General features: G+C 31.6%; 4 pseudogenes; all 4 read left to right on the top strand.

Moving 5' to 3' along the window:
• Positions 1 to 1357, top strand: LOC111307018 (coumaroyl-CoA:anthocyanidin 3-O-glucoside-6''-O-coumaroyltransferase 1 pseudogene; annotated as a pseudogene).
• An 825-nt stretch (positions 1358 to 2182) lies between these two features.
• LOC111307019 (coumaroyl-CoA:anthocyanidin 3-O-glucoside-6''-O-coumaroyltransferase 1-like) lies at positions 2183 to 3724 on the top strand (annotated as a pseudogene).
• A 3500-nt stretch (positions 3725 to 7224) lies between these two features.
• Positions 7225 to 8557, top strand: LOC111307020 (coumaroyl-CoA:anthocyanidin 3-O-glucoside-6''-O-coumaroyltransferase 1 pseudogene; annotated as a pseudogene).
• An 826-nt stretch (positions 8558 to 9383) lies between these two features.
• LOC111307237 (coumaroyl-CoA:anthocyanidin 3-O-glucoside-6''-O-coumaroyltransferase 1 pseudogene) lies at positions 9384 to 10968 on the top strand (annotated as a pseudogene).
• Positions 10969 to 26245: the final 15277 nt, after the last annotated feature.

A 26245-nucleotide genomic window follows, 5' to 3' on the forward strand; every position in this document is an offset into this window, starting at 1 on the left:
ATGAAAACTCTTGAAGATAGCCGTGTATTTCCTTCACCAGGGTCAGTTCCTACAACTTCTCTTCCTCTCACCTTCTTTGATATACACTGGCTTGGTTCTTTTCCCATGCAACGCCTGTTTTTCTATGATTTCCAATACCCTTCCCCGTATTTCATGCAAATCACTCTCCCCAATCTCAAATCATCTCTCTCACTCACTCTACAAAACTTCTTTCCTCTTGCAGGCAATCTTGTGCTCCCTCCACCTCCTCAAAAGCCTTATATTCACTTCAAAGAGGCTGATTCTGTTCCGTTTATTGCCAAAGAGTCGACAGCAGATTTCAATCATCTCATAGGCGATCGTGCACGACAGATTGAAGAGTTTCAAGCTCTTCTACCGAAATTGCAACCGGCTAGTACGTGCTCAAATGGCATGCAGAAGCCTCTTATGGCCATTCAGGTTACTGTATTTCCAAGGGCAGGCATTTCGATTGGTGTTACGTTTAACCATGCTGCAGCTGATGGTCGGGCGTTTATTCATTTTATGAAATCATGGGCATCTGCTAATCTATCTCAAGGGGATCATTTGAGTTTTCTTAACAAGTCTCTACCTGATTACAACAGGGGCTTGATCAAAGATCCACGGGGCCTAGCATCGATATTCATGAAGGATAAGTGGAATTGGGAGGATGTGGACAACATTCCACCTGACAAGTTTCGGGTTACTTTTGTCATCAAACGATCCCAGGTTGAGTTATTGAAAACATGGGTTACAAAAAAGTTCATGGAAGAAAATGGATCGGAGTCGACATTAAGGTTGTCAACATTTGTGGTAACATGTGCTTACATGTGGGTTTGTTTGGTCAAATTAAAAGAAAATGGAACACACTATCTTTCATCAGGCGATAGTGATTGCCATTTCATTTTCGTAGCAGACTGTAGAGACCGCCTCAAATTGCCTGCAACATACTTCGGGAACTGCCTTGAGCCACGTTTCGCAGCAGCTAAGAAGAGTGACCTGCTTGACGAGAATGGGATTCATGTGGCTGCAACGGCCATTGGAAAAGAAATCATGGAATTGGATAAAGAAGCATTGAGAGAGGCAGAGAAATGGCTATCAAAGTCAATGGAAATATTCAAATATGGAGGCCATGGTATAACCATAGCTGCATCGCCAAAATTGGGTGTGTATGGGATAGATTTTGGGTGGGGAAGACCAAGAAAAACTGAGGTGGCTCACATTGGTTCTTTTGGATCTATTGCCATGGCTGAGAGTAGAGAAGAGGAAGGTGGGGTTGAATTTGGCTTAGCACTATCACAACATGAATTGGATAGTTTCAATGCTGTTTTTGAGCGAGGCTTGTTTGAGTTATAATAGAATTAATAAAAAATTTGGCAAAATAAAATTATAGTTCCATAGTTTTGTTTGAAGGAAAAACAAAGTAAATAGAATGTCATTATATTATCAAATTAAAATATGTATGCAAAAGAACAAGATTAATCCCATTGATCATGGAATCTTGGATTTTGCTTTTTTTTTTTTTGAATGATTTTAAGAGTACCCTCATATATGTCTTCACGATCCATTCAGGATTGACATATTTGACACCAATACAAATTAGGTGAGTTAATGTTTTGATTTATTTTATTAAGGTGGATGAGCAATTGTCTCGACAGTACAAGTCAATTACCTTCCATCCATTTTTTTTCATATTTATTTTTGAGGTGTTTTAAAATTATATCATTTTTTAATATCTAAATTTTTTTTTTACATTATAGAATTATATATTTTTCATGATTTATTTTATTTTGAACTTAAAAATAATGAAACATCAATTTTTTATAAATATATTAGATTTTAATATTAATTTTTTTATATTAAAGTTTTTTAAATTGATCTTTCAAATTTTTAATGTTAAAAGATAAAAATCATTAAAAATGCTTTTCTAATATAAAAAGTTATGAATAACTCTTTTATAATTTTAAGATATTTTAAAAAATAAACAAATAAATTTAAACAAAACAAAGTTTGATGCTTCCAAATTTCTCGAGCGGTGGGCAGTGGATTGGCAGTGGCACAAAGCCCAATACGACGTTTCGTGCACCGTTTCTTCGATAAACGTGAGTACGCATATATAATTGTTTTATTTTAGCTTGTCTGAACAAATATTGATCTGGATCACTGCCTGTCCCCAAACACAACAATGGCTCGGAATTGCTTGATCAATGTTCTTGAAGATAGCCATGTTTCTCCACCACCAGGCTCCGTTTCCACAACCTCAATCCCTCTTACTTTCTTTGACACCATGTGGGTTTCTTTTTGCCATATCCAACGCCTTTTCTTCTATGAATTCCCATACCCAACTTCCCATTTCATGCAAAACTCGCTCCCCAACCTCAAAAACTCACTCTCCCTTGCTCTGCAACATTTCTTCCCTTTTGCAGGTAATCTCAAGTGGCCCCTGCCTCCTCAAAGGCCTTATATTCAGTATGCCGATGGTGATTCCGTCCCCTTTGTTGTCACTGAAGCCACAGCAGAGTTTAAGCATCTGACAGGCAGCGGTCAGCTTCCACGACGTGGTCAGGAATTAGAAGATCTCGTCCTCAAATTGGCACCGCCAAGTATGTGCTCTGATGGCGACAGGTTTTGCAAGCAACAGGCTCTCATGGCTATCCAAGTCACTATCTTTCCCGATGTTGGGATTTCGATTGGTGTCACCTTTTGTCATGTTGCAGCTGATGGGAAGGCTTTTGGTCATTTCACCAAGTCATGGGCATCTATTTGTTGGTCAGAAGGGGACTTAACTTTTGTTAACAGTTACCTGATTACAGCAGGGATTTGATCCAAGATCCTACAGATATTTGGTCGATTTTTCTTAAGGAAATATCTGATGCAAAGATCATGACAACAATAAATCTAAAAGACAATGTTCGAATCTCGCCTGTAATCAGCAAACCCAAGTTGTGATGTTGAAAAAATGGATTGCAAGAAAGTTTGTGGAAGAAAAAGAGAAGCAGGATACACCAAGATTGTCAACATTTGTGGTAACCACTGCTTTCATGTGGGTTTGTTTGATCAAATTACATCAAAGTAAAAGAACTCCTGATAATGGGATTTGCCTGTTCATTTTTCAAGCTGATTGTAGAGACCGCCAAAGATTACCAAAAAATTATTTTGGAAACTGCCTAAAACCATGTATTGCAAAAGCCAGAAGAAGTGAACTAATTGGAGAAAATGGGATTTTTGTGGCTGCAAACGCCTTTGGAAGAGAAATTCAGGAATTCGAGAAAGAACCATTGACAGGGGTAGAGAATTGGATTTCAAGTACAAAGGAGGTGCTCAAAGAATGCGACCACTATGTATCACTTACTGGATCACCAAAACTGAGAGTATACGAAACAGATTTTGGGTCTGGAGACCAACAAAAAGTGAGGTCGTTCACATTGGTTCCCATGGATTGATCTCTATCGCTGAGAGTCGGGGTGACGAAGGTGCTGTCGAATTTGGCTTATCACTTGCTCCCTATGAATTTAACAAATTCAATGCCATTTTTGAGCAAAAATATTTTTTTTAACCGAGACTGGTAGAGCTTGTCCCTAATGACAAGACTTGAAATTAAGAATCTAATATCAACAGACCACACGCCTGTCCACGTAGCTGTCGACGAGATTTATTGAACCTGTGACAAGTTCTTCCTACGATGTAATTGTTTTGACCACGTGTTTCATTTCAATGTTTGTGCGTGCGTGTGCTTTTTTTTTTTTTAATTATTAATTGTGATGAATTATTGCATATTGATTGCATTTTCAATTTAACGTATATATAACAATATGCTATAAAACAGTAAACTATTTTGGTACCCTAACGAAAGGAGCAAAATTTTTGTTCAGAGTATGAAGACATTGTTTTTCCTTATATAATATAAATTCGCTTTAAAAAAATAATTAAAAGCTTTTATATTTATATGTATCTCACTTTTATCTTGATTTTTTTTAATTAGAACAGATTTTATTAATACAATTAACTTTGGATATTCCTTAAAAAAGGAAGAGCTATAGAAGCTCAACATTAATAAATTAAGGCTTCGTCCCATATTCCATGCAAATGTTTAGTATTAGTCTCCTAGCACCAAAGAAACCATCAAAACATCCCACTTCCCATGACTAAACAATAACATCACGAGGCATTTTGATGAACATATTTTGTGCACAAATACATAACTAATAAACTTATCAATTCCATCCTAAAATCATAGAAACATCTTCAACAAAGACAACTAAACAGCTGCAAAGTTAAAACAACAATAAAAAAAAATACCTATATTTGGAATTCACGAAACAAAAACATATATGAAAGAATTTAAAAGCCAATTTCGTAAATGCCACCGCATCTTAAATTGATTACCAACCTTTGCTTACACAAACTAATGAAGGCCAATAAAGAATTAAGTAAGATCACTTTACTCCTTACAGTTTAAGTTGCAACAATAGTGACTAACAAAAGCTATTCCATCTCCAACAAATCCTCTCACCACTACTCCACCACAAGCATGTGTCTCACTTGACTTCCATTATAAAAAGGCAATATAAATAAGTTTCTATACGTATATTTTAAACGAACATATTACAAAACAGATCCCTTTAGCCTTTTATCATTGGTCGGATTAAGTTTTTAATCGTTCAAAGCCATGCTACCAAGTTAATAAATCTATTACCTTATGTTGTCATAATTGATTATATAAAAATGACTTTTATACATCAATGTGTTAACAACTTTTTGATTTGAATAAAATTCAGTATATATGAATAAAGGTATAGTTTATCTAAATAAGACATCTCAAGCCTAAATTCCGCACTTAATTATAATTTTCAAACTACGTAAAAGCACTTGTAAAGGCAACATACCATTATTAGTTGAAAAGCATTTTGAAACCTTAGTACACGTTACTGAATCAAAATGAATTCTAAAAGCCAGTAAACTGAAACTTATCTAACTTAAGTGCAAATTAAAACTCACTCGGATTAAGAAAAACAAACATACAAAACTCAATATCCTAATTTTTTTTTATCATTTCCACTGCATGGCAAAATTTGTTTCTGATGATTAGCACATTTCAAAGCCCCGAATCTAATTCCTTTCAAAGTTTCTTTTTCTTGCGATAACTAAGCAAAACAAAAGAAAAAGAATGATGTATTCCACCACCCACCACCATAGCACCATGTGATAAGAAATGAAAGAAAAATAGAATAAAAAAAATATGTACGTAACTCAACTATCCATCACCCACCAACACATCAATTATCTAATGCCTCTTTCAAGTATACGAAGTTAAATTCATAAGTTAATTTAATTAAAAATAATGGATGAAAATTAAACCCATAAATTAGTTTATATAATATAAGTTTATAATTTAAATCAATAATTAGCAATCAAACTTTAATCAAACACCCAAAAAATAATTAACAATAACATTAGTTAAATTTTAATTATTCACAATTAATTATTTTTAAAGCATACTAAAAGTCACAAGGAAATCAATATTAAGTTTCAATAAATTTTAACAAATATTGATTTTAAAGAACATAAATAGAAAAAAATTTAAAAGTCAGAAATCCATAAAAAATTAAGCAATCAAAAGTCTATTGTAATAAAAAATTATAAATTACAAGAAAATCATTAGTAAAAAACATTAAAAGTTTTAATAAAATTTAACAAATAATGATTTTAAAAAACAAAAATAGAAAAAAATCAAATGTCAAAAATTCATAAAAAAAGTTAGGCAACTAAAAGTTTATTGTGATGAAAAATCATAAATCCCAAGAAAATCAATGGTCAAAGACACTAATATTAGAAAACTAAAAGTTTCAATAAATTTTAACAAACAACGATTTTAAAGAACATAAATAAAAAAAAATCAAAAGTTAGAAATCTAAAAATCCATAAAAAAAAATTAAGTAACCAAAAATTTATTGTGTTTCATAAAATAAAATTAGGAGATATAGGTTTAAAATTTATGTAAAAAGACTTGGCATTTATTACAGCTCGTAAATTACAAGAAAATAAATAGTAAGAAACACTAAAAGTTTCAACAAGTTTTAACAAATTATGATTTTAAAGAACATAAATAGAAGAAAATTAAAAGTTAGAAATCCATAAAATGTTAGGCAACCAAAAATTTATTTTGATGAAAAATCATAAATCACAAAAAAATCAAAAAAATTAATAATAGAAAACTAAAAGTTCAATAAAATTTAACGAATAACATTTTTAAAGAATATAAATAGAAGAGAATCAGAAGTTTGGAATCTATAAAAAAATTAAGTAATCAAAAGTTTATTGTGTTTAATATAATAAAATTAGGAGATATAGGTTTAAAATTTATGTACTGATTTTAAAGAACATAAATAGAAAAAAAAATCAAAAGTCATAAATTTATAAAATAAGTTAGGCAACCAAAAGTCTATTGCGATAAAAAATCATAAATCACAAGAAAATCAATAGTCAAAAACACTAATATTAGAAAAATAAAAGTTTCAATAAATTTTAAATAACAATTATGAAGAACGTAAATAAAATTAAAAATTAAAAATCAGAAATCCATAAAAAAATTAGGTAACCAATATGTTTAATATGAAAAAGTTAGGAGATATAGGTTTAAAATTTACATAAAAAGATTTGGCATTTATTACAAATCATAAATCACAAGAAAATCAATAGTCAAAAAAACTAAAAATTTTAATAAATTTTAACAAATAATAATTTTAAAGAACCTAAATAGAGAAAAACCAAAAGTCAGAAATTCATAAAAGAAATTAGATAACTAAAATTCTATTGTGTTTAATATAATAAAATTAGGATTATAGGTTTAAAATTTATATAAAAAATTTGGCATTTATTATAAAATATTTAAATAATATATATATATATATGATTGTACAAACAGCTGGTCAATTAGAACAGTCGGAATACAGGCATTCTACATGTTTGAATTTGATCAAATGCAGAGACATTGAATCTCTCTGACATTAATATAAATTAATGCCAGAGAATATATAATTAATAAATTATTACAGACAAAGAAATAATTTTCAACTCTTTGCCTAACAGATTGATTAAACTTCTGCCTAGATGATTCAAGAAGCAAGACGAGTGCTTAATATCACATAATTCACAATCTCTCACCTCTTTATTTATAAATGCTGATTTTCATTTATTAGTTCCTAGAAATTTAACATAGATCAGAGAATGAAAACTCTTGAAGATAGTCGTGTATTTCCTTCACCAGGTTCAGTTCCTACAACTTCTCTTCCTCTAACCTTCTTTGATATACACTGGTTTGGTTCTTCTCCCATGCAACGCCTGCTTTTCTATGATTTCCCATACCCTTCCCTGTATTTCATGCAAATCACTCTCCCCAATCTCAAATCATCTCTCTCACTCACTCTGCAACACTTCTATCCTCTTGCATGCAATCTTGTGCTCCCTCCACCCCCCCAAAGGCCTTATATTCACTTCAAAGAGGCTGATTCTGTTCCGTTTATCGCCAAAGAATCAACAGAAGATTTCAGTTATCTCATAGGAGATCATGCACGATAGATTGAAGAGTTGCAAGCTCTTCTCCCGAAATTGCAACCGGCTAGTACGTGCTCAAATGGCATGCAGAAGCCTCTCATGGCCATTCAGGTTAGTGTATTTCCAAAGGCAGGCATTTCCATAGGTGTTACGTTTAACCATGCTGCAGCTGATGGTCGGGCGTTTATTCATTTTATGAAATCATGGGCATCTGCTAATCTATCTCAAGGGGATCATTTGAATTTTCTTAACAAGTCTCTACCCGATTACAACAGGGGCTTGATCAAAGATCCACTGGGGCTAGCATCCATATTCATGAAGGATATGTGGAATTGAGAGGATGTGGACAACATTCCATCTGACAAGTATCGGGTTACTTTTGTCATCAAACGATCCAAGGTTGGGTTATTGAAGAAATGGGTTACAAAAAAGTTCATGGAAGAAAATGGATCGGAGTCGACATTAAGGGTGTCAACATTTGTCGTAACATGTTCTTACATGTGGGTTTGTTTGGTCAAATTAAAAGAAAATGGAACACATGATCTTTCATCAGACGATAGTGATTGCTATTTCATTTTCGTAGCAGATTGTAGAGACCGCCTCAAATTGCCTGCAACATACTTCGGGAACTGCCTTGAGCCACGTTTCGCAGCAGCTAAGAAGGGTGACCTGCTTAACGTGAATGGGATTCTTGTGGCTGCGAAGGCCATTGAAAAAGAAATCATGGAATTGGATAAAGAAGCATTGAGAGGCAGAGAAATGGCTATCAAAGTCAAAGGAAATATTCAAATATGGCGGCCATGGTATAACCATAGCTGCATCACCAAAATTGGGAGTGTATGGGATAGATTTTGGGTGGGGAAGACCAAGAAAAACTGGGGTGGCTCACATTGGTTCTTTTGGATCTATTGCCATGGCTGAGAGTAGAGAAGAGGCAGCTGGTATTGAATTTGGCTTAGCACTTTCACAACATGAATTGGATAGCTTCAAAGCTGTTTTTGAGTGAGGCTTGTTTGACTTGTAATAGAATTAATAAAAAATTTGGCAATATAAAACTATAGTTCCCTAGTTTTGTTTGAAGGAAAAACAAAATAAACAGAATGTCATTATATTATCAAATTAAAATATGTATGCAGAAGAACAAGATTAATCCCATTGATCATGGAATCTTGGATTTTGCTTTTTTTTTTAATGATTTTAAGAGTACCCTTGTATATGTCTTCATGATACATTTTGGATTGACATCTTTGACACCAATGCAACTTAGTTAAGTTAATATTTTTATTTATTTTATTAAGGTTGATGAGCAATTGTCTTGTCAGTACAAGTAAATTACCTTCCATCCAAATTTTTTCATATTTATTTTTTAGGCGTTTTAAAATCATATCATTTTTTAATATCTATTTTTTTTTTACATTTTAAAATTATATCTTTCATGATTTTTTTTTTATTTTGAACTTTAAAAATAATGAAACATCAATTTTCTATAAATATATTAGATTTTAATACAAATGTTTTTATATTAAAATTTTTTAAATTGATCTTTCAAATTTTTAATGTCAAAATATAAAAATCATTAAAAATATTTTTCTAATATAAAAAGTTATGAATAACTCTTTTATAATTTTAAGATATTTTAAAAAATAAACAAATAAATTTAAACAAAAAGGACTACAAAATATAAACAAAACAAAGTTTGATGCTTCTAAATTTCTCGAGCGGTGGGCAGTGGACTAGCAGTGGCACAAAACCCAATACCCCGTTTCATGCACCGTTTCTTCGATAAACGTGACTCCCATTTTTAATTGTTTTATTTTAGCTTGTCTGAACAAATATTGATCTGGATCACTGCCTATCTCCAAACACAAACATGGCTCAGAATTGCTTAATCAATGTTCTTGAAGATAGCCATGTTTCTCCACCACCAGGCTCTGTTCCTACAACCTCAATCCCTCTTACTTTCTTTGACACCATGTGGGTTTCTTGTTGCCATATGCAACGCCTTTTCTTCTATGAATTCCCATATCCAACTTCCCATTTCATGCAAAACTCGCTCCCCAACCTCAAAAACTCACTATCCCTTGCTCTGCAACATTTCTTCCCTTTTGCAGGTAATCTCAAGTGGCCCCCCCGTCCTCAAAGGCCTTATATTCAGTATACAGACGGTGATTCTGTCCTCTTTGTTGTCACTGAATCCACAGCAGAGTTTAAGCATCTCACAGGCAACGGTCAGATTCCACGACGTGGTCACGAATTAGAAGATCTCGTCCCGAAGTTGGCACCGCCAAGTATGTGCTCTGATGGCGACAGTTTTTGCAAGCAGCAGCCTCTGATGGCTATCCAAGTCAGTATCTTTCCTTATGTTGGAATTTCAATCGGTGTTACCTTTTGTCATGTTGCAGCTGATGGGAAGGCTTTTGGTCATTTCACCAAGTCATGGGCATCTATTTGTAGGTCAGAAGGGGACTTAACTTTTGTTGACAATTACCCACCTGATTACAGCAGGGATTTGATTCAAGATCCTAGAGGTATTTGGTCCATTTTTCTCAAGGAAATGTCTAATGCAGAGACTTCGACAAGAATGAATCGAAATGACAATGTTCGAATCACGCCTGTAATCAGCAAAACCCAAGTTGAGATGTTGAAAAAATGGATTGCAAGAAAGTTTGTGGAAGAAAATGAGAAGCAGGATCCACCAAGATTGTCAACATTTGTGGTAACCACTGCTGTCATGTGGGTTTGTTTGATCAAATTGCATCTAAGTAAAAAAACTCCTGATAATGGGATTTGCCGATTCCTTTTTCCAGCTGATTGTAGAGACCGGCTGAGATTACCCAAAACTTATTTTGGAAACTGCCTAACGCCATGTATTGCAACAGCCAGAAGAAATGAACTAACTGGAGAAAATGGGATTTTTGTGGCTGCAAACGCCATTGGAAGAGAAATTCAGGAATTCGAGAAAGAACCATTGAAAGGGATAGAGAATTGGACTTCAAGTGCAAAGGAAGTGCTCAAAGAATGCGAGCACCTTGTATCACTTGCCGGATCACCAAAACTGAGAGTTTACGAAACAGAATTTGGTTTCGGGCGACCAACAAAGAGTGAAGTCGTTCATATTGGTTCCCGTGGATCGATTTCAATTTCTGAGAGTAGGGATGGCGAAGGTGCTGTCGAATTTGGCTTATCACTTGCTCCCTATGAATTTCACAAATTCAATGCTATTTTTGAGCAATTTCCTTTTAATTGAGATTGTTCGAGCATGATCCTTAATCATTAGACTTTAAATTAAGAATCTAATACCAACCAACTACATAGCTGCCGGCAATATGTATTGAACCTGTGACAAGTTGTTCCGACGATGGAGCAGTTGTTTTGTACATTTGCTTCATTTCAATGTATTTGTTTTTTCAATTGCTTATTGATTTTGAGTATTTTTTGCATATTGATTGCGCTTAGACAGTTGTTGGAGCGGTTGAAGTTTATATTAATGTACGCGTTTTACAAGAGGGATAAAATTTATATAAAATTTTTAAAGTGAAGTTTATAAAAAAGTTTTTTAAATAATTTAATAAAAAATTCAAATTGATTAATAGAGTAAAATATAAAAATTAATAATATGTAAAAAAATTATTAAAATTAGTATTTATAATTTAAATTTGATTGATATTATTTAATAATAAAATTTTTTCAATATTTTTACTAACAATATTTATCTAAAATTATATATCAAAATTTATTATTATTTTTTTAAATTTACATCTATATAATAAGATTTTTCAATTTATGAATTTTTATTTTTAATTTTAAGTTTTATTTAATATTTTTTATAAATAATTTTATGAATTTCACCTAAAAAAATTTATCTAAAATTTTCCATTTACAAAAATTGAGTGAAGATTAGTTTTTTTTATTTCATTGTATCATTTTATATTATCTATTGAGTTAGAATTATTTTTAGTTATAAAATATAAAATAAAAATGCTTTTATAATTAGTTAGCTAGAAATAAATCAACCTTTAAAATGAAGTTTAGAATTTTTATTAAAGGAGTTTGATATGTGAGTTTGCCAAAAAAAATGTAGAATTGGATTTTCAATGGATTTTATGATGTAAAATTTCATATTATCCATTTTTATTAATGTATTTGCAAATAGTTTTGAATTAAAATATTATTTTATTTACAATATAAGATGTTAATAGTACAACTTAATAATTCTCCTGCTCTTTAACCTTTTTTTTTTTTTATATTTCTCAAACTATTTTATTAATTGTCATGCTTTATGTACATGATTTTATTTATTTATACTACTTTTTTTTTTCATTTATCACTTAATCCTCCATCATCATTAGGAAATTTTCATTTATCCAAAGGGAAAAATGAGTATAAATACTAGAAAATCTACATGATCTACATGGTTTTCTCTTAAAATATGTCTAATTTCTTTAATAAGATTTTTTTTTTTTGGAAATAAATGACAATTTTTATTTTATCCGAGCAACCAAATATAATAACCTACTACAAAAATATTGTAAAAAAAAAAAAAACCTATACAGCCAATACATCAGTGTCAATTATGAAAATAAATTATTTACAAATCAGTATCATTAATTCTCCAACAACCATCAAGAAGAAAGATATCATGTATAATTATTATAATATAATTATTCAATCATAATTTAAAATTATAAGAGATTTATATAAATTTTATATGAAATTAATATTTATAAGTAGTGGTCTTATACATAATTATTTATTATAATTAAATAATTATATGATTGTAGTAAAAAAATTAAGTGAAATACATCCGATAGAGAAAGTTTGTTTATCCTTAATTTAACGGTTGTGAAAGCTCGAGTATTTTTTTCAACGGTTGTGAGAAAGCTTGCGAGCAAGTTTTCTTATCCACAAATGGCACAACCTTGTTCCGTCATGGTTATTCAACAGAGAAAATTTTAAACGAAATTTGTAAAATATTTTATTAGAAATAATTAAATAAAAATTAAAAAACTCTGTATTATCCCATGCACCGCCTTTTATTTTATGAATTCCCACACCCAACTTTCCATTCCATCCAAACCGCTCTCCTCAAAAAATCACCCTGCAACAATTCGCCCTTTTTGCTTGGCAAAATCAAGTTGCCTCCTTCTCCTCAAAGGCCTTATATTTAACTTCGAATATAATTTTTTAAGTTTGGAGTAATTTAGTCCTACCCGAAATATTATTATTGTCATAATGTCTAGATTCGAAGATTTATCGTTTGACATTAACTTTAAAGAGTTACTGTCAATTTTTTTTGTTTAGGTACGATTATCCTTTCAAAAAACACTTAAGCTTAAGGGTTTAAAAAGAACAGATCCGGGTCTACTAAACAGAATAGGATTCAAGAATACGGTTATGTGTGAAGAAGATTATAGCACCCTCACAACGCTCATCGAAAAATAGTACCAGCTTAATTTCATGTTATCCAAAAGACCTTAAAAATTTTACCAAGTAATTATTCTTTTGAAAATTATTCTTAATTGACTCTAATACTTTTGATAAAAAATTAAGAAAATTTCCTCACCTCAAGAATATACAAAAAAATTATTGTTTCACTTACAAATACTCCATTATCGGATTATTTAATATAAAAATTTTAAGAAAGAAAAGGAAAAGAAAATAAAAACTTAATTTTAGATATAAATCCTTTTCTTTTTAAAAAAAAAAAAAACTCATTTGCTTTTGTAAAAAGAAAATTGATACTTTCAACTTTTTCTCAAAAATATTTTTCTTGTTCAACTTTTTTAAAGAAAATTGATACTTTTAACTTTTCCTCAAAATATATTTTTTTTAATTTAATTTCAAAGAAAAATTGATACTTACAACTTTTTCCCAAAAATATTTTTAAATTTTTTTATCTTCAAGTGAAATTGATACTTTCAACTTTTTCCAAAATGCTTTTGAAAATTTCTATTTTATAATAAGAAAATTTGATACTTTCAATTTTTTCCTAAAAATATATTTTTTTAACACTTTTTTATTTCCAAGAGAAATTGATACTTTCAATTCTCTCCCAAAATGCTTTTGAAAAATTTTTTATTTTAGAAATTTTATTTTTAAGAAAAATTGATACTTTCAACTTTTTCTCAAAAATATTTTTTGAAAACTTTTATTTTAGAAATTTTATTTTTTAGAAAAATTGTTACTTTCAATTTTTCCCTAAAAATATTTTTTTGAGAGTTTTATTTTAGAAATTTCATTAAAAAGAAAAATAAATTAAAATTAAAATTAAAAAAAAATTAAAGAATACCTAATAATTCTAATTTAGAAATAATAATAATGAATAAAATAAATAAAATAAAATAATTAATAAATGAAAGAAAAAAAAATACCTTAATGCGGGTCGGCTCAGTGGTTGAAATTGGCTCGGCTCTAGAAAGAAAAATGGCTCGAAAATGTTGCTTGGCTCTAGGGGTCGGTTAGCACTCGGGTCAGACGCGGGTCAAAAACAAGCTGGTGCTCGGGTTGGGTTAGATCTTGGCAAAACGTGCGGATCTTGTTTAAGCTTTAACGCAAAACAACGTCGTTTAACTTGCGTATAAAAGAAATTTTTTCTTCTTTCCTTATATGTTTCCCCCATGCTTTCTCTCTCTTCTCTTCTCCTTCTCCCTCTAGGTGATTTTTGGTTGTCATTTTTGGTTGAATATCGCCAGAAAAGTCTTCAGTTTCTGGGTATATCATTGAAAAATGGGTTTTCTCGTTGGATGATCATCGAAAAACTTGAATTTTTGTCAAAAAATTCACCGGATTCTGGAAATTTTTTAAAAATTTCCAGAAAAATATAGCCAAAAATTCAAAAAAAATTTTCTAAAATTCCTAAAATTGCTAAACACTATTTTCTTACTTTTGTTTTCTCCTTTTTTTCTTTTTGTCCCCTATTCTGTGTGATCTATGGACCTATTTATAGGGATTGATCAGAAGAGATTTTGATCAATCCTAATTTCTTCTGGGATTTGGATTCAATCTTTGAATCCAATCCCATCTCTGCCAACCCCCAAATTCACAGCAGAATAAATTTTAATTTTTTTCTGATCCTAATCTCGTCGAAAATTGATAAAAAAAAAAGATAAAGTAAAAAAAAAGATAAAAAAAATATTAATAGATAAATAAGAAATAAATAAATATATTAATAGATAAATAATAAAAAATATTAACAGATAAATAATAAAAAATATATTAATAATAATAAATAAAAATAAAAATAAAAATACTAATGAGCTTACCCATTTGGACCAAACCCAATTGATCCGGGCCTGGATCAAATTGGGTGTCTACAACTGTCCCTCTTTGCACATTTTATGTGAAACAAGAATTGTGCAAAGACGTAGACACCCATTCAAGACTCAACTCGACACTTTTCTTTGCTTTTTTTTTGTTTTGTTATTTTTTTTTGTTAAAATTTTGATCAAAGCTCCTATAAGTAGAAGTTCAACGATTTTGAGTAAAATAAACAAAGCTCCTCTAATCAAAGGCTCACCGACTTTGAAAAAATAAATAAAGCTTCTCTAAGCAGAGGCTCACCGACTTTGACAAAATAAACAAAGCTCCTCTAAGCAGAGGCTTAGCGACTTTGAAAAAATAAATAAAACTCTTCTAAGCAGAGGCTCAACAACTTTTGAAAAATAAACAAAGCTTCTCTAAATAGAGGCTCAATGACTTTTGGAAAGTAAATTGCTCCTTTCAACATAAGCTCCACAACTTTTAAAGAAATAAACAAAGCTCCTCTAAGCAAAGGCAACCATAACTTTCTGAAAGTAAATTGCTCTTGTAAGAAGAGGCAACACAACTTTTGAAAGTAAATTGCTCCTTGACAATCATGTCTAGAGGAGTCAAAGATCATGTTTGAAGGAATTTCAAGAGATTATGCCCAAAAGTCTTACAAATCGATCCTGATACCAAGAGATATCCTTTTCCAAGGATTAGAAACTTACCTCATAAGCTTTTTCTCAAACAAAAATTGAAAAATCAAAAGTCTTCACATCTGTCTTCTTCATGTAAGATCCTAGAGTATCCCTGCTTCTTGAATTTATGCACTATATTTTCTTAAATGTAGTATATGCTATGCGTGCAAAATTCATTGCATACTATGCAAATACTGGTTAATTAATTCCTATTCAATTGTGGTACTCAAGTTTCTCAAACTCTTTTCTTGGACTTTGAACCCTTTATTCTTCAAAGACCAAATCAGCATAGCTCTCAATCATTTTTCATTAAATTCTCACATTTTTTTTGTTAGAAATCCCTTTTCAAATTCAATGTCCTTATCAGGAACTAAATATCTCAAATTTGCCTTTATCACTCTCGACTTTTTAAAAGTACTATAAAAATCTTTCATATTATAATTCATTTATCAATCATTATTTCAATCTCGAAAAGTATGAATGCATTCACACATTTCTTCCATCGTGAGGTATGAAAAAGGAAAGAATAAGAATGGTTAGAAAATAATCAATAGAAGATATAAAGAAAAATATAGAGAATGAAGTGGAATATTTTTTATTAGAGAAAACGATGGCAAACTTTGGCCAAGAAAGAATTACAAAAATGGGTATAGGGAGACAATACCCAAAAAATAACAATCGGACAATCATGATAACACATCTTGAGGTCTTTTTCGAAAAACCCAACCACCCAACACATCTAACAACTTAGAGCTCTTCAGAATTTGCTAGCCTCTATGCCAGTGAATTTTTTGATTTGATGCTATATCTTCCTTACCTAAACTGCCTTTTCAAGTTTTTAACTTAGATAAATCCCCCATGACTCAAACCGCCCTATTGGAATTTTCGCATTGAGTCCTCTTTTTTATTTTTTCTTTTTCTCTTTGTTCTTTCTTATTTTTTCAAATTTTTTTTATTTTTTATTTTTTTTATTTTTCAAGCATAGTACTTCTTCACAGCATCAAAATTTATAAGATAGGATAAATCATTTCCATCCATTTCAGCCAGTATCAGTGATTCACCCGAGAAAGCCCATTTCACTACATATGGTCATTCCTAATTTGGAGTCCATTTTTCTCTATTATCGTGCTGATTTGAAAGAATTTTTTTCAAGACCAACTCTCCTTATTAAAAGTAATGAGTTCAAACTTTTTTGTCATAAACCCTCATCATCCTTCTTTGATATAGCTGACCATGGCACAATATCGTCAATCTTTTTTTCTCAATGAAATTTAACTGTTCATAGCGCTCTCAAATCCATTCAGTCTCTTTCAGCTCAACTTTTTTTAGAACCCTCAAGGATGGGATCTCTACTTCTACTGACAATACAACTTTCATCCCATAAATCAAAGAAATTGAAGTAGCCCTAATATAGGTGCAAACTGTCGTTCGATATGTATGCAGTGTAAATGATAACTTCTCATGCCAATCTTTATAGGTCTCAGTCATCTTTTTAAGAATTTTTTTATATTTTTGTTAGTTGCCTCAACTGCCCCATTCATTTTAGGACAGTATGGTGTCAAATTGTCATGCTTAATCTTGTATTGGGTATATATCTCTTGCATCATCTTGCTATTCAGATTCTTGACATTATCTGAAATGATTCTCTCTAGTAGTCTATATTTATAGATGATTTTTCTCTTAATAAACTTGCAGACTATAGATCGTATCACACTTCCAAATGATGCTGCTTTTGCCCATTTTGTGAAGTAATCTATCATCATAAAAATAAACCTATGCCCATTAGAAGTCTTTAGGGTAATAAGACCAATGACATCCATGTCCCACATCGAGAATGGCCAAGGTGGTGCCAAAACATATAGAATAGATGACGGAGCATGAATCTTGTCAGCATATATTTGGTATTTGTGATATTTTTAATCATAATCAATACAATCATTCTGTATTGTCAACCAATAGTACCCTACTCTCATTATCTATCTTACCATCATATGTCCATTAGCATGTGCCTCACATATTCTTTCATGTACTTCTTCAAGAATTTTTCTTGCCTCAACTTTACTTACGCATCTCAACAATACTTGATCATGGCTCTTTTGTACAAAACATCCCCATATAGGAAAAGCTCATAACTAATCTTCGGATAACCCTTTTAGCATTCTTTATTGCTTAGACTGGATATTACTTATTCTTAATGTACTGTAAGATATCATAATACCAGGGATCCCATCTTCCTCTTTTTTTACATTTGAGCAGTGAGTTGGCATATCTTTAAAATCTAACTTGATGGGCTAAATGTCAGCACTATCATTAATTTGGATCATTGCAGCCAAAGTAGCTAAGGCATCAACAATCAGATTCTCATCTTGGGGTAAATGATCAAACCTGATATTTTTAAACTACTTTGTCAATTCTAAAATATACTTGTGATATGAAACGAGTTTTGGATCTTTCGTCTCTCATTCTTCTTTCAATTGATATATAACTAGAGCTGAGTCCCCAAACACTTTTAGTGCTTTAACTTTCTTATTTATAGCAGCTTGTAAACCCATGACACATGCCTCATATTCAGCGATATTATTTGTGCAATTGAAATTTAACCTTGCTATTATAAGGTAGTATTGTTCTTCTGAAGAAATCAAAATTACCTTAATTTTATGTTCTAAGGCATTGGCAGCTCCATCAAAATACATCATCCAATATTTTTCTTCAGGTTTCCCTTTTTCTAATTAAGAAACAGTCATCAGATCTTCATCAGGGATTTTCAATCTTATTGGTTCATATTCTTTAGTAGCACAATTTGTAAAAAACTCAGCTATAGCACTCTCTGTTATTACCTTTTAGCTCACATATATGATATCATATTCTGAGAGCATTACTTACCATGTAGTAATTCTCTTAGACAAAGAAGGCTTTTAAAAAATGTACTTAATTGGATCCAATTTTGCTATAAGCAAAGTGGTATGATAAAGCATGTATTGTTTGAGTCTTTTGGCAGTCCAAGCTAATACACAACATATTTTTTTCAAAAGAGAATACTTGGACTCATATTAGTGAATTTTTTACTCAGATAATAAATAGCTCTCTCTTTTTTATCATACTCATCTTACTGCCTCAGCACACATCCCATTGAATTCTCATACACTGTTAGGTATAAAATTAAGGGTTTTCCTGAAACATGTGGCACCAATATTGAAGGATTTGACAAGTATTGCTTAATTTTATCAAAAGCTACTTGGCATTTCTTGTTTCATTCTCCAAGATTATTCTTATGGAGAAGCTTAAAAATGGGATCACATTTATAAGTAAGCTAAGATATGAACCACAAAATGTAGTTTAACCTTCTAAAAAAATCTCAAACTTTTTTTAGTGTACTCGGAGGCGACAAACTTTGAATGGCCCATATTTTGTTTGGATCAACTTCAATTCCTCTTCCACTGATCACAAAGCCTAGCAACTTTCTTGACTTTATCCCGATGGTGCACTTGACTGGGTTCAACTTAAGTTAAAATTTTTTCAACCTCTCAAAATATTTTTTGAGGTTGGTGACATGATCTTCATTCTCACAAGATTTTACAATCATATTGTCTACATACATTTCAATCTCTTTGTGCATCATATCATAGAAGAGTGTCACCATGGCTCTTTGATATGTTATCTTAGCATTCTTTAACTCAAAAGACATGACTTTGTAACAAAAAATTCTCTAAATGGTTACAAAAGTGATCTTTTTCATATCATCTACAGTCATTTTTATCTGATTATACCCTAAGAATCTATCTATAAAAGAAAACATTGAATGTTTAGCTGTGTTGTCTATCAGTGTGTCGATATGAGGTAAAGAAAAGTTATCTTTTGGGCTAGCCCTATTCAAATTATGATAGTCTACACATAATTTGGATACCCATTTTGGATACTTAGCCACTTGTAAGAAGCTTGCATCAAACTATTTTTTCACTTCTTCTTTAATCTTTAGTAGCATTTCAGGCTTTATTTACCTTAATTTTTACTGGACTGGCTTACATTCTGGCTTAAGGGGCAGTTTGTGCTTTACTATCTTCGTCTTAGCCTTGGCATATCCTGGTAAGACCAAACAAACACATCTATGAATTCTCAAAGTAGATCTTTCAAACGTCGCCTATCTTTCGACAAAAGTGAAGTATCGATTTTAACCTCTTTTTTGTTCTTTTCATCTTTTAGATTCATCAAATTAATTATCTCCTGATGAGGTTCAATTGGCTTACTTTCTTGCTCAATCAATCTCATTAGGTCTGGAGGTATAACATACTCTTCAGAATCACTTCATTATTAAATTCATCGATGTTAATTGAATTCTCAAAATTAACCTCTTAATCATTATCATAATTATCTTCTTGTTCATTTAAAAACATGAAATTAAATGAAATGGGATAAGTTGGCAAGATGTGTTTGAAAAATGAAAAAATGGTAATAATTAAGGCACAAGGAGAAATGAATGAAAATGCATTCTTCCTAATCTTTATTAAAATAATAAAAGATAAATTACTTAAACAAGAAAGATCACCCAATGCCTTGGGCAATAACTAGTGGGATGTACAATTACATTGAATTGATCTCAAAGGTATAGGGTATCTTAATGGTACTCCAGTTGTTCAGCTCATAATCTGGCGAACAAAGACGGACCCACCCCTCTTATTCAAGCTCTGTTTCATCTTAAATCGCATAGATGGTCAACTGAGCGAATGCCTCTTTCATGCTTTCTTCTGTATTTAGGTACATGAATCTTCTAAGTTTGAAAGTCTCATATAAGTATAGGATGATCATTAATTTTACTGTTTGACCCGCTAGTCTTCTTCTGATCTCTCATTTTGCTATTTCATAGCCTAGGCCTAGCTTTTCACTGTTGTCCACTACTGTTAGAGGCTCTCTTATTCTTTATAAGTTCTTACCTAGTCCTACTCCTGGATACCAACCCTTATTGATGACTTAGCTCATTACTATTTTTGAAAAGGGTTGATTTTTAGGTCTTTTACCCACAGAATTAACTAGCTCAAAAGATCGATAGGAACATTCCACTGCTTCCTCAGTAGCTTACACATATGAAGCATTCAATAGCTGAGTCACTAGCATGTTTTCTTCTTTAAATATTACCACTAACTTACCTTCTATATTGAACTTAATTTTTTGGTACTGAGTAAAAAAAATAGTCCCTGCCATGTGAATCCATGAGCTTTCTAGCAAACAATTGTAAGATGAAAAGATATCCATTACTTGAAACTTTACATTAAAAGTGCATGGCTCAATTTACAAAGGCATCTCGATATCTTTCAGTACTTTTTTTTGTCTCATTAAAGGCTCAAATGATCATTGACTATTTTTCATATGAGAGTAATCAATGGGTAGCCTTGCCAAGTTGACATAGGCATGACATTGATAACAAAGCTATTATCAATAAAGACCTTAGCTATAATATAACTCTTGCACTTGATCGTGATATGTAGAGCCTTGGCACATTTCCTTCCCTTCGGGAGAATCTCATCATCACTGAATGAAATATAATTTGCATTGACTAGATTTCCAACCAGGTGGTTCACATATTCAACGGATATATTATGTGCCACATATGCTTGGTTTAACACTTTTAACAAAGTATTTCGATGTGGTTCTGAGTTTAACATTAATGATAATAATGAGACTCGTGCTGACATTTTATTCAACTGTTCAACAACTAAATATTCACTATATTTTACTAGTTTTAAAAATTTACAAGCCTCTTTTTCTGACACCGATTTTGGACAATCCTCTTCAAGTTCCACTTCAGGGTTGTTTCGCTCTTCACCTACCTTGGCTTTTTCTCTTCTAGCCTTCTCCAATATTTTTAGAATGTAGCATCTTTCGTTTCGGGTAATGCCCCCTACACTAGTTATATTTACGACGTTAGTCTTAGAGACATTCTCCTCTTGCCCTTGAACTACTGTATCGCAGTTATATTTTTAGGGTACAGCTTTATTATCCTTATATGGAAATGGAGTTGAAACTTTAAAAATTACTAGCTGAAGAATGAGTTTTTCTATGACTGATTTTGGCTTATTCCCACACTGAATTATCACCGACTTTGAAAATTTTGTAGGCTTATCAGTCATGGATACTTTAACATTTTTGCATCTTCTCCCTTTTCATAGACTTTCATCTGGTATGAATCCAAGAGCTTTTGCATCTTTTGGCAAACTGCTCATAAGTTTCTGTAGACACCCAATTTGGTCCAGGCCCGGATCAATTGGGCCTGGTCCAAATGGGTAAGTCTGTATTTTTTTTTCTTTTCTTTTTTCTTTTTCTCTTCATTTTATTTTTATTTTTTTAATATATTTTTATTTTTTATTTTATTTTTATCTTTATTATTATTATTTTATATATGTATATATTTCTTTTCTTTTCTTTTATTATTATTATTTTTTTATCTTAGATTTATGTATTTATTAATACGTATATATCTTTTTTTTTTCTTCTTCTTCTTTTTTTTCCTGTTAATATTTATGTAATTATCTGTTATTTAATTTTAATTTATCTGTTAATTTTTTTGATTTATCTGATTTATTTTTGTTTGATTTTTTTTTTTACTTTTTTTATTTATCTGGCTGGAAATTGGATTGAGATTAAATCAGAAGAGTCCATGTTGGATTCAATGATTGAATCCCGATCCAAAGAGGAATTGGGATTGATCAGAAACTCCTGATCAATCCCTATAAAAGGGATCTTCTGAAATAGAACAAAACACATAGAAAATCAGTGAGCAAAAAGCTACTGATTCGAGAGAAAAGAGGCGTATAGAATAGTATAGAAGGCTAAGAAAATGTTTAGAAGTGTTCTGGAAGTTTTTTTTCTGGTGATTTTTAGTGATTTTTTTCTGAGAATTTATGAAAAATTTCAGATTTCGTTGAATTTTTTAGGCGAAACTTGCATTTTTCGACGACGATTCCGACCAACTTTGAACTTTTCAGTGAGCTGCCCAGTTTTCGGTGAAGGATCCAGAAATCAACCAACTTTTCGATGAACTTTCAGCAAAAAATCCAAATTCTGATGAAATTTTCCAGAATCCGGTGAACATTCAATCGGAGTTCTTCAGCCGTTTAGAGATAAGCGAGAGGAAAAAGGAAGAAGAGAGAGAAGAGAGGAGCTTTCTGTCGAAAAATAGAGGGAAGAGCCTTATATACCCTCTCAAAACGACGCCATTTTTGTCTTAAGTGACCTAGAGGATCCGCGCATTTTACCGAGATTTGACCCGACCCGAGTGTCGACCCGCTTCCTGACCTGCGCATGTCTTCCCCCTCCGAGCCGAACCGAGGTCCTAAGTCGCTTCTCCGAGTCGTTTTCTCTTCCTTGAGCCGAGTCGAGCCGTACTCCGAGCCGCGTCAAGTTTTTTTTTTATTTATTTGTTTATTTATTTTTATTTATTTTTTTCTATTTATTAGATTATGTTTATTTAATATTCTTTTATCTTTATTTTATTTTTGTTTTACTTTTCTTTATTCATTTTTTTCTTTTCACTTTTATTTTGCTTTATTATTCTATTTTCTTTAAATAAAAATCAAAAAAAATATTTTTGGGCAAAAGTTGAAAGTATCATTTTTCCTTGAAAATCAAAGTTTCAAAAAAATATTTTTGGGGAAAAATTGAAAGTATCAATTTTTCTTAAAAATAAAATTTCAAAAAAAAAAGATTTTTGAGGAAAAGTTGAAAGTATCAATTTTTCTTGAAAATCAAAGTTTTCTAAAAAAAAATATTTTTCGGGAAAAGTTAGAAGTATCAATTTTCCTTAAAAATAAAATTTCAAGAAAACGTTTTTGAGGAAAAGTTGAAAGTATCAATTTTCCTTGAAAATCAAAGTTTCCAAAAAATATTTTTGGGGAAAAGTTGAAAGTATCAATTTTCCTTAAAAATAAATTTTCAAAAAAATATTTTTGGAAAAAAGTTGAAAGTATCAATTTTCCTTAAAAATAAATTTTCAAAAAATATTTTTGGAGAAAAGTTGAAAGTATCAATTTTCCTTGAAAATAAAAGTTTCCAAAAAATATTTTTGAGAAAAAGTTGAAAGTATCAATTTTTCCTGCACAAGAACAATCATCTTTTCCTTCCTTTTTATTTTGATTTTGATTTTTATTTTTTTCTTTAAATAATCCGACGATGGAGCCTCTGCAAGTGAAACAGTAGTTTTTCTTGCATACTCTTGAGGTGAGGGAATTTTTTTAATTTTCTGCTAAAAGTATTAAAGTCAATTGAAAATAATTTCCAATAATTAATTACTTGGTAAAATTTTAAGGCTTATTGGATAACACAAAATTATGTTGGTACCATCTTTTGATGGGCGTTGTGAGGGTGCTATAACCTTCCTCAAACGTAACCGAACTCTCGAACCCTGTTCTAGTTAACAGACCTGAACCTATTCTTTTAGGAACCCTTAAACTTTGGTGTTCCCTGAAAGAATAGATTTTTTAGGTGGCCAAACGCACCTAGATAAAAAAGATTAGTGGTGACTCTCTTAAGTCAATGTCTAACGATAGATCCCCGGATCTAAACGTTATGACAGTTTCGATAGGGTGACCAATTGCCCCACTATGATATTTACAACTAGTACTTGCTATATATGCTCCATGATAGCAATACAAACTCACTGGTTGTATCATGTTAGCTCTCCATGAAGCATCAAACAGCTAACTAAGAGATGTCTTAATATCTACCACTTTTCTCTTCAAACGATGCTTTTGTCTCTCACTCAGAGCATTTATATTATGATTAGGTAAAGGATTGCCACTAACATTTGGTGTAGTTACCCCTCCTGTATCAAAACTAATCATTTCATCCTTGATCAGTCGCTACACTTTGTGTTTCAAGGTAATGTAATTTTTAGTGGAATGACTAACAATCTCGTAGTGATAGTCACAATGGGCTGTGAGATCATACCACTTAGGGTAAGGTGGCTTAAGTGACTCTAATTTGCTAGGAGCAATTAGATGACTATTGCAAAGTTCACGATATAGCTCTGTATAGGTCATGAGAATTGGGTCAAATACAGGTTTTTTACGAGTAGTTTGTTGCTCTCGTGATCCATCCATTAGACTAGCTGGGCGTGTTTGAGGTCTTGAGGGAGGTTGAGTGTTGGACTTGTATACGGTACTTTGAGGCTTAAAAGAAGGTTAATATGTTTGGGGATAAGATGACTGTTGGATTGGTTGGTATGGGCAAAAGAAAATGTTATTTATAGTAAGATAATATGAAGGGTACCCTTGTGGTAGGTAAGGTTGATAACCCCTGAATTGTTATCTATCAAAGCTCACAGCTTGAGCTTCAACCTCTTTCTTTTTTGGGGCTCTTTTATTTGATGCCTCTCCTCCTTCTAACTTGCCATTCTTGATGGCACTCTCAATAATTTCTTCTGAAATCACTATGTCAAAAAAATTCATAGTTGTATTCCCTATCAACTTTTCATAATAGGGAGATTTTAGAGTACTGACAAACAGCACTATAGTTTTCTTTTCAGTTAGAGGTGGTTGCACTTGAAAAGCTATATCTTTTTACCTCTGGGCATATTCCTTAAAAGACTCATTTGATTTTTTCTCCAGGTTTTGTAAAGACAAACGATCAGAAGCCAAATCCATAATATGCCAATATTGACTAATGAAGTCATGGGCCATGTCACTCTAAGATCGGATGCGAGTTCTGTCAAACTGTACATACCACCTAACAGCAGAGCCTGTAAGGTTATCTTGAAAAATATGTATTAATAGTTTTTCATTATGGGCATGGGCTGCCATCTTTTGACAGTTCATGGTGATATAAGTCTTTGGGTACTTTATACCTTCATATTTTTTAAATTTTGGTACTTTAAACTTTGGTAGAATAATCACATCTGGAACTAAGCACAGCCCCGCAGCATCGATAAAACCATAAAACCCAATTCCTTCTATAGCTTGTAACCTTTGTTCAAGTATACTAATCTTCAAATCTTCTTGAGATTCCACCACCTTTGTCTTTTTTTTCTCTTTCTCTTTCAAGTCATCGAGATCAAGAACTTAGGTCAGTTCTAGTACTTTTTCAGTAAAGATAAGATTCACATAGCTATTGTAATGCTCAGGGTTTGAAGCTGATGGTTTTTTAAGGTATGTAGGATATGCAAACTGCTGTAACGGTATATTCTGTCTGGATTGAGCTTGTTGTGGACTAAAACCTGAAGGATATAAAGGGTTAGCCACTTCTTATGATGGTAAACCCTATTGGCTTGTATTTACTTTAACCCATTTCCCCTTATTTAACTTGTTAAGAACATCCAGAATCTTACTCAACTCACTTTCAAGCTTTTCCTAGGCTTTTTCTATCTTTTCAAGTTGATGAGAGTTTTCTTGCTCTATTTGTCTAGCTTTGGCTCTTATGTTATATCAATGAATAGAGTTTTTGCTTGGTGGAGCTATCTTTGAACCTTGAATATCATATCTTAGAATTAGCAAGTTTATATGACTATCTTATGATTACTTTGTTAAATGTATTGAATGAGAATGCAATGGATGAAAATGCATGCATGAAAAGAATATTTGCCTTAAAACAGTATTCAACTAAAAGATTTCATTTATTCCAAAGAACTTTCGTTTGCATAAAATTTATCATCCTAGAGTTATAACCATAAAATCGTTTAATTTGCTCATACTGGTCTCTTACTTCCTCGATAAAGTTCAGCAGGCACTGCCTATGTTCTCCTACTAGGGCCACCACTTGTTTCAATGCCT

Source organism: Durio zibethinus, chromosome 22 (assembly GCF_047325235.1).
Source record: "Durio zibethinus cultivar Kanyao isolate XHJ-2024 chromosome 22, ASM4732523v1, whole genome shotgun sequence".
Classification (NCBI taxonomy): Eukaryota; Viridiplantae; Streptophyta; class Magnoliopsida; order Malvales; family Malvaceae; genus Durio; species Durio zibethinus.